The sequence below is a fragment of the Pseudonaja textilis genome, chromosome 1 (genome assembly GCF_049901715.1).
Source record: "Pseudonaja textilis isolate UNSWEBS1 chromosome 1, rPseTex1.2, whole genome shotgun sequence".
NCBI classification, from domain to species: Eukaryota; Metazoa; Chordata; class Lepidosauria; order Squamata; family Elapidae; genus Pseudonaja; species Pseudonaja textilis.
This window is the reverse complement of record NC_141990.1, coordinates 154,834,869-154,844,447: the sequence shown is the minus strand read 5'-3', so window position 1 is coordinate 154,844,447 and position 9,579 is coordinate 154,834,869. Positions and strand designations below refer to the sequence as shown.

At 34.9% G+C, this 9,579-nt stretch overlaps 1 long non-coding RNA gene across 1 annotated transcript; it reads left to right on the top strand.

The window, feature by feature from the left end:
- Positions 1-292: 292 nt before the first annotated feature.
- LOC148127880 (uncharacterized) lies at positions 293-8,269 on the top strand. The gene is made up of 3 exons (XR_015741181.1): positions 293-358; positions 5,820-6,034; positions 7,466-8,269. It is a non-coding gene; the product is annotated as an uncharacterized LOC148127880 (long non-coding RNA).
- The last annotated feature ends 1,310 nt before the right edge of the window (positions 8,270-9,579 follow it).

Sequence of the window (9,579 nt, the reverse complement as noted above, 5' to 3'; positions counted from 1 at the left end):
ATGGGTTACAATAGTTCAGATACAGTATAGACTTGTGTATTGCTGTCTGAGACTTGTGTATTGTTGTCTGAGCTGTTTCCTAGTTCCTTGTGTTTATTCTTATCGTTCTCATTGTGAAATTTCCTTACACTATCTCAGTGACCTTTAAACAAGCATGTATGTACAAAGTATTAGATTGATCATTAACCAAACCCAAGCCAAAGTTTTATTCCCACAGGAGGATCACAGAAGGGACAATCAGATAGAAAAGGGAATAAAAAGGGGAGGGAGAAGAAGAGAGGGAAGAGGAAAAGGAAAAGAAACTACAAAGGACAGAAACAAGATATAGAAGTACAGGAAAAGCATACAAGTATTAAAGGTATAAACCTATTTAAAAGACACAGAGACAATGGTTAAAATTTAACTTAAGAACAGGATTCTGCAAGGGTGCATGGGATAGCATTATTATGTTAGAAATAGAAAAGGTTTAGAAAATAGGTTAGATGATTAAAGTGATAGAAAAAATGTAGTAGAAAAAATGTGTAGTGGAATATTTGTTTGTAAAGAGAATAAGGCTCTCAATGATTAAAAAGAAAGTTTAAAAAAAACTGAAAAGAAACATGGAGGATTTTTATCAGTTGACAAGATGAACTTGAATAAGAATAATAACTGTATTGACTACTTTTAATAACTATTGTTTGGTTTTTTTATTTAAAGACAGTAATAAGTAAAATATGAAATATGATTAAAATGAAAGACAATTAGGTAATGTTTGTTAAAAGAAATAGAAATGTAAAAGATCGTTATTAATATTAATGGCAGAGCTGTACTTGAATAGAATAATTATTCCATTTATTATTGTTATACATATATACATAGATAGATAGATAGATAGATAGATAGATAGATAGATAGATAGATAGATAGATACTTTTTTCTTTTAAGAATTTAGTGTGTATTTTTAAGGGAATGTACCAAGCAGAATTCGATTGAAAATAGGAGTATGTTATAAAATAGAGGTTAGAAAATGAATATTATAACTGCAAAAGTGTAACTTAAATTTTTAAACAAGATTTGAAAAAAGATACAAAGTATAAAAACACTGATTAGAAAGATTTTAAAAATTAGAAAAAGATATGTAATTGAATTAAGAAAGGAATGAGATAATTTAAAATAAGGCTATAGGAAGTAAAGAAAGGGAAAAGCTATTGAAAAAATTGTGAAAATAGTTATAAGATATGGATTAGAAAGTATAAGATAAATATGTATTGAGTTTATGTCTGTATGGAGAAGTGATAACCCAGACCCACACTGTTCTCAAAAAAAGATATTTTATTTGTATTTGTATGTTTTGTGAAAACTTAAATAAAACTTTTATTAAAAAGGAAAAGAAAGGTCAGCAGTTCAGAGGTTCAAATACCTAGCGCCACATAATAGAATGAGCTCCTGTTACTTGTCCCAGCTTCTGCAAACCTAGCAGTTCGAAAGCATGTACAAATGCAAGTAGGAAAAATAGGGACAACCTTTGGTAGGAAGGTAACACTGTTCCGTGCGCCTTCAGTGTCATGCCAGCCACATGAATACGGAGACATCTTTGGACAGCGCTGGCTCTTCAGCTTAGAAACAGAGATAAGCATCGCCTCCAGAGCTGGAAATGACTAGCACGTATGTGCGAGGGAAACCTTTACCTTTACCTTATTGAACTGACATTGGTTGTTCTTGCTCATGACCTTTGGATTGTTCAGGAAAGAATAGGAAGCACTTTCCAAGGACTCAGTTATCTGCTTGCTTTCAGTGCTTTAGTGTGGGGGTCCCCACTCCCAGGCCACAGTCCACTACTGGGCCAAGGGCTATTTGCAACACGGATGCATGAGCTTGGTGGCCCAGCTGAGGGGGAAAGGGAAACCGGGCCGCATGAACAATGGACCGGCATGGACACATGCACAGCTTAATCAGTCAAGCTGCATGCATATGCTGGTCTGTTGCTTGTTTGAGTTGAGCTGCATACACATGTGTGTGTGTGCACCAGCCCACCACTCATGCAGCCTGGTTCCCCTCTTCCCCCCAGCTGGGCCACCAAGCTGCAAAGGTTTGGAACCACTGCTTTAGTGGTTTAGATTTTTTAAAAAAATCTCTGCCTTATTTATTTATTATATGGCACATGTTAGCCAAGGATCATCGAAATGGCTGGCTGCCTCTGTGAAAAGAATTTTTTTGTTTACCCAATGGGGCACCTGCATGCCGGTAGGCATTCGGTGGAGGCTCTTTTATTGTCCCTACATGGTTTATTCTCTCACAGGAATCAAACTGCCAAGCTGCTGACCTCAGTGGTACACAGGCCTAGTGTACACAGGCATCTTCTGGTTTGGGGGATTGGGAATAGTGCATGCCTACCCAAATATTTCATTCATGGGTTCTCTCTTTCCTGGAGAATACCAAACAGCACAGAAATCAACAATGCCGAAATAATTAGTCCATTAGGTAGAGCTTAAGGCACCATAGGGATGAGCTGAATATCAGCACTGAAAATAATTAGCATTGCTGCAGAACAGAAAAAAGTTACTCAGTTATTATGTCTTTCTGCTCCATACTTTTTGACTTATTGAAGCAAACATTAGTTGAACACAACTACATGAACTGTGAAATTTCCTGTATAACTCACAATGGTTCCCCAGCACTGACATTCCTAGGTCTCATCAATAATTCTCCTGAAATAATACCAAGAAATTTACAGGAAGCACATGCAGAATCAGACCCTTAAAACTCACAAGATTTATTCACATTGAAAATGAATGTTAATATTTTAGTAACTTTTTTAGACTTAAAAAACATGTAATTTTGGCAATGAATAGTACCAAAATTGCAGCATAGTCACATCTCAATCTCACATATTTATAAGTTATGATTGCCTGATCCGAAGTCAGTGTCGGGGTCTTCATACAATAGCAATAGCACATAGACTTATATACCGCTTTACAATGCCTTACAACCCTCTCTAAGCGGTTTACAGAGTTAAAATATTGGCCCCAACAATCTGGGTCCCCATTTTACCGACCTTGGAAGGTGGGAAGGCTGAGTCAACTTTGAGCCTGGTGAGTTTAGAACTGCCAAATTGCAGGCAGATGGCAGTCAGCAAAAGTAGCCTGCAGTACTGCATTCTAACCACTGTGCCCCCACGGCTCTTTTCATACAAGATGAAAAGAGTCTTCCTGACCAAGTAATGTTCCAGATACCATATCATATACAAAAACATCACAAGCCTTGTTCATTGGAGATGGTCTTCATAGCATCATTGCTTGCCAGACAGCTCATCCACTTCCTCTTCCACACCAACAAGTATGAGAAGACATTGACAAAAACAAGCTACAATTGTTTCATGATTGGTGACTTCAGTATGGATTCAGAATTCTAACAATATAATTAAAGCATAAGGTCTCTCATAATAATATTCAGAGTGAACATTTCCCAAAGCCATAATTGCAGTTTCTATGTCCAGATTTCTCTTAAATCTCATATAAATTTGTTTTAGTTTTGCAGGAACATGTTTTTTTAATCATTGCAAAAAGCAAAGTAAACGGCTGATCAATAAAGTAAAATTAATGATAGTGAAATCTTTCACTGAAACTTTTAAAGTTTCTGTTTAAATGCATTGTTTGGTAGCAATTCCATTAGTTCTACTCATTTAAATGAAATAGTGCCCTAAGCCAATACAATTTGCTACCAAGATACTAGCAACTAGAAGGCCATGAATTCTAATCCTCCTTTAGACACGTAAACTAACTAGGTGACTTTGGACCAGTTAACTTTCTTTCAGCCCAATTCACTTCACAAGTACAGGGAAAATAGGAGAAAAGAATATTAGGTAAGTACAGCAACTCAAGTTGACCCAAAATAAAGATGAGATTAAAATGTAATAATAAATAATGCTGCAGAAATTTGGGTTTGATTATTAATGGCAACATACATAAAAGCTCACGTGAAGGAAGTAAAAGAGTTGCTTTCTATCCCCTAAATGTTCCTTCTCTCAAAATCATTATCCATCTTCTTTTTTAAAGAAGAATGACTAAAATTAATCAGGTGGTTGTTTAAAAATTTATACAATGGCACTGATTCTGGATGAATTGAAAATGGAACTTAAAAAGTACACAGAAGATGCACAAGAAGGGAGTAGTTCTTTTGGCTTCATTTTTCAATTCTTAGAAATGGAGATTTGGAACTATGAGAAACAACAAGAAACATCTGCAAAACAAGAAGACTGGGACAAAGAAGAAGCATCTTTAATGAACAAGTAATTCTATGTGGGAAAGAAAAAGGAAAGGGGGGAAAGAGAATGGAGAATTTAAGATTTAAAAAACAACCAAAGAAAAGAAAAATAGTTCGAAAAATTAGTATAATATCGGAAAGCAACAGAAGAGGGAAATACAGAAGAGAGAAATAGAGGTAGAGAGACAAGGGGATAAAAAGGGGAGAGAGAAGAAAAGAAGGAAGAAGGAAAGGAAAAGAAGTTACAAAGGACAGAAACAAGATATAGAGAAACAGGGCCTATTTAGAGATAATGGGTGAAAATTTAACTGAAAAAGGGATTCTATAAAGGTACATAAGATTGTATTGTTATATTAGTAATAGAAATAATTTTAGAAAATTGGAAAAAATGTACAATTAAAATGAGGGATAAAATAGTTACTGTAATCTATTTCTAGTGAAATGTTTGTTAATAAAATAAATGAAATAAAATAAATGATAGAATTGAATTAGGAAAGGACGGGAACATTTTAATTAGTTAATGTTTTATAAAATATAAGTGAGGGGGGGATTAATTATGGAAAGCTTATAACTGTTCCCATAGAAGTATGATATTTAATTGAAAAGTAATGTTAAAGAAGTTAAGATTTTAATGAATATTAACATTAGAATTGAATTGGAATGGAATGTGTTGTTTTAATTGTTGTTTTAATTACATATATTTATAATCTTTTTTTTTTTAAGAATATAGTGTGTATTTTAAGAATGTACCAAGCAGAATCCAAATGGAAGTTATGTATTATATTGAATGTTATAACTTTAAGGTGTATATTGAAGCTTAAATAAGAGTTAAATGGATAAAATTAAAAGATATAAAGGTGTCATACTCTAATCAGCAACTACAGGAGAAACTTTGTTTAATGAGAAAAGACAATATGAAATTGAAACAGGACAGACAAAAAGTAAAAATATAATGATTTGAATTGAGACAAGATAATTAAAATAAAATTGAGAAAATTAAAAGAGGGGAGAAGCTATGTAGAAAATGTAAAACAGTAATAAGATATGGAATAGCACATAAAAATGAGCATGAAATTGAATTTGTGTCTGTACAAAGAAAAGTAACCCGGGATTATGCTACTTTCAAAAAAGATGTTTTATTTGTTGTTGTTTTTTGTGAAAACTCAAAATTTACAAAAAAAAAAAAGAATGAAGTTTCAGAATTTTAGAATCAGAATAGAGCTGAAAGGGACCATGGAGGTCTTCTAGTCCAGCCCCCTGCTCAAGCAGGAGACCCTATACCATTTCAGACAAGTGACTGTCAAGTCTCTTCTTGAAAGCTTCTAGTGATGAAGCAGCCACAACAGAATGCTGGGAAAGCTCCAGGTCCAGATGAGTTGCCAGCGGAATTGTATAAGACTTATTGAATTTTCATCTTCTAGAAGTTATGAATGAAGTTATGTTAATACCAAAAACATGGTCAGAAGTGTACATTACACTTATACCAAAGGGAGGTACAGACCTGCAGCAAGTTTAAAATTATAGACCTATATCTTTATTGAACTCAGATTATAAAATCTTTGCCTCAATTTTGACAGAAAGACTAAAAAGATACTTAAATAATTTTATTCATACTGATCAAAATGGATTTCTGCCAAAGAGACAAATCAAAAACAATGTGAGAATCATTTTGGATACTCTGGAATATTATGAAGCACACCCTGAGAAACAAATGGCCTTGATGTTTTTAGATGCTCAAAAAGTCTTTGACAATGTGAGTTGGCGATTTATTTTACTGCAACTGATACAAATGGTAAGAAATTTATCCAAGATAAGAAATTGGTAAGAAATTTATCCAAGCCATTGAAACAATATATCATGAACAAACTGCAAAGGTGATGGTGAATGGAGAATTAACAGGATCCATAGATATAAGAAAAGGGACAAGGCAAGGCTGTCCATTGTCACTTCTGCTGTTTGTGTTAACATTGGAAGTGTTGAGCAGGAATATCAGAGAAGAAAAAGAAATAAAAGAAATGAAAATTAAAAAGGAGGAGTATAAATTGCAAGCTTTTGCAGATGACCTGGTATTTATATTAGAAGACCCAATAGAAAAAATAGAAGAATATGGAAAAGTAGCAGGTCTGAGAATAAATAAAGACAAAACAAAGATATTAACAAAGAATGTTAACAAGACAAAAGAAAGAGTTAGAAGAAACTTTAAAAATACAGGTCATGAACAAGGTTAAATACTTAGGGATTTATATTACACCAAGATGCAGTACCCTAAAGGAAGATAACTATGTTAAACTCAAACAGCAGATTGCGACAGACTTGATATAATGGGAAAAATTGCAACTATCATTGATTGGGAGAATATCCACAATTAAGATAAATATACTGCCCAGAGTTTTATATTTATTCCAGACAATTCCTCTTCGATTAGGGAAAGAGTTTTTTGAAGATTTAAATAGAATTGTGTTGAAATATATTTGGCTGGGTAAAAAAGCAAGAATAAAATTAAAGCTGTTAAAAGATGCAAGAATAAGAGGAGCATTTGCCTTGCCCAATTGGGAGCTGTGTTACCAGGCGACAAGTTTGATCTGGGTAAAGGAATGGATAACACTAAGGAACAGTAGATTATTGACTTTAGAGGGCCACGACTTGCTGCTGGGATGGCATGCCTTTCTCTGGTATAAAGAAACTAAAACACAGGGGTATTTTAGAAGACATTATATTTGTGAGGCATTGTTTTTGAGCTGGGAGAAGATTAAAAGACAATATTACTTAAAAATTCCAGCATGGATATCAACTATTAAAGCTTTTTCTTATCCAATAATATATATAAAAGAACAAACAGTTAGATATGGGGAGTTATTGAATGAAAAGGGTGAACTTAAATCTATGCAAACGTTGCAAGAACAAGGTATAACAATGAATTGGTTTTCTTATTTGCAAATGCAATCTAGGTTTGATAAAGACTCCAAGGCAGAAGGTATTTATGATAAGTTGACTGACAGATAAAATTTTGATGGGTACTGATGAAAAGGTAATTAAAAAAACTTTATGAATATCTATTAGAATTTAAATTGGAGGAGGAGCAAGTTAAAGAAACGATGATTGCTTGGGAGGAAAATTTTGGATATGAGATTGATTTGGAAAAATGGCAAAAATTGTGGTCTCAAAATTACAAAATGACAATGTCAACTGCATATAAAGAAAATTTGTATACAATGTTTTACAGGTGGCACCTACCCCCAACGAGACTTCTGAGAATGTTTAAGAATAAATCGGATAAATGCTGGAAATATCATCAGATACCTGGTTCATATTACCATATGCGATGGACATGTTCAGACGCAAAGAAATATTGGACTAAAATTCACACGTGGTTGGAAAAAATGATAAAACAGCGTATAGACTTTAAACCAGAGATCTTTTTATTGGGAGTCATACCAGACATATACAATAAAGAACTGAAATATTTGATTGTAAATGTCTTAACAGCAGCTAGAATTGTATTTGAGAAGAACTGGAAAAATGACAAAATACCTATGCAGCAGGAAGTTATCAAAAAATTATGGACTGTGCTGAAATGAGTAAACTGACACTTGAAATTAGAGAACAAGAAGATAAGCAATTTTATATGATATGGGATTTGTTTTATCAATGGTTGGCTAAAAAGGCATGGTAAAATAATAGACTAGATAATTTTGTGATAGAAATCTAATAGATTGATATAAAACATAATACAGATATATATATCTGGTTGGTCCACTGGTTGAAAGTATAACATAAATTTTAAGATAAAATGTGGAACATCTTGTATAAAACGATGGAATAAATAGTTTAGTCATGGATGATTAATAACTGATAAATATATAAACATGTCAGTTTGACAATGTGAAGATTGATATAAATTGTGAGTAAATGACTACAAAAGTATATCACAAAAGATACGTAACCAACTGACACACTGTACGTATATAAAATAGAAGAGGATTTTATGTTTTTATGTTTTTGTATGTGTATGTGCTTAAAAATAAAAAACTTTATCTAAAAAAAAAAGCAGGAGACCCTATACCATTTCAGACAAGTGACTGTCCAGTCTCTTCTTGAAAGCTTCTAGTGATGAAGCAGCCACAACTTCTGAAGGCAAGCTGTTCCACTGGTTAATTGTCCTCACGGTTGGGAAGTTTCTTCTTAATTCCAGGCTGTTTGTTTCCTTGATTAGTTTCCATCCATTGTTTCTTGTCCTGCCCTCTGGTGCAGTTAGTACAGAATAGTATAGAATACAGAATAGTATAGAATACAGAAAGGGGACGCAGTGGGTCAGTGGCTAAGATGCTGAGCTTGCCTATCAGAAAGGTTGGCAGTTCGAGTCCCTAGCACCGCGTGACAGAGTGAGCTCCCGTTACTTGTTCCAGCTTTTGCCAACCTAGCAGTTCGAAAGCATGTAAAAATGCAAGTAGGAAATTAGGGACCACTTTGATGGGAAGGTAACAGTGTTCCATGTGCCTTCGGCATTTAGTCATGCCGACCACATGACCACAGATACGTCTTCTGACAGCGCTGGCTCTTTGGCTTTGTAACAGAGATGAGATGAGTCAGAAATGACTAGCATGTAGGTGCGAGGGGAACCTTTACTTTACCTTTATAGAACACAGATGGATCTATATCACAAGTTCTACTTTTTTTGCTATCACATCTCCCTTCAGAATAATCTCAACCTACACTTCCCCTAAAATTTCAAGCACCATACATAATGAAAGCAATACAGTGAAACTTTGGGAAAAAAAGATTTATTAACTACAGTAAAAGGTCCTTTACACCTCCTCTGGATTTGGTCTGCTCTTCCATAAGGGAGCTACTCAGTGGTGGGCTGCTGCCGGTTTGGATCAGCTTGCCCGTACCGGTAGTTATGACCACCGTTTTGGCCCACCCACCCACCCACCCACACAGGCACTATCCTGTCCTATATATCTCACCTTTTTGCTTGTGCGCCCCACCCTTGCAGCCCAGCTGCTTTTCACACCTCACCAATCTACTCACCCTGGCTGCTGCGCACAGGAAATTCCCTTGGTTTTGCAGCCATGCGAAGGGGGCATGTGCGTGCACGCTCACATTTTGGGTGAACCAGTTGTTAAAGTATGTGCAAGCCACCTCCGGAGCTACTCCTCACAGCCTGGGAAATCCTGATCTACATGGACAATATCTAGATTTCGGAAACAAGGGATTTCTAGTTTTTTCTGCTTTTGGGATTGTAAAATGACATATGATGCTCCCAAATACCCAAAGAGCATTACTTCCAGTTAAGCAGAAGCTCTGTTGCCTCTAGCAAACTTTCCCTGCCGTTGG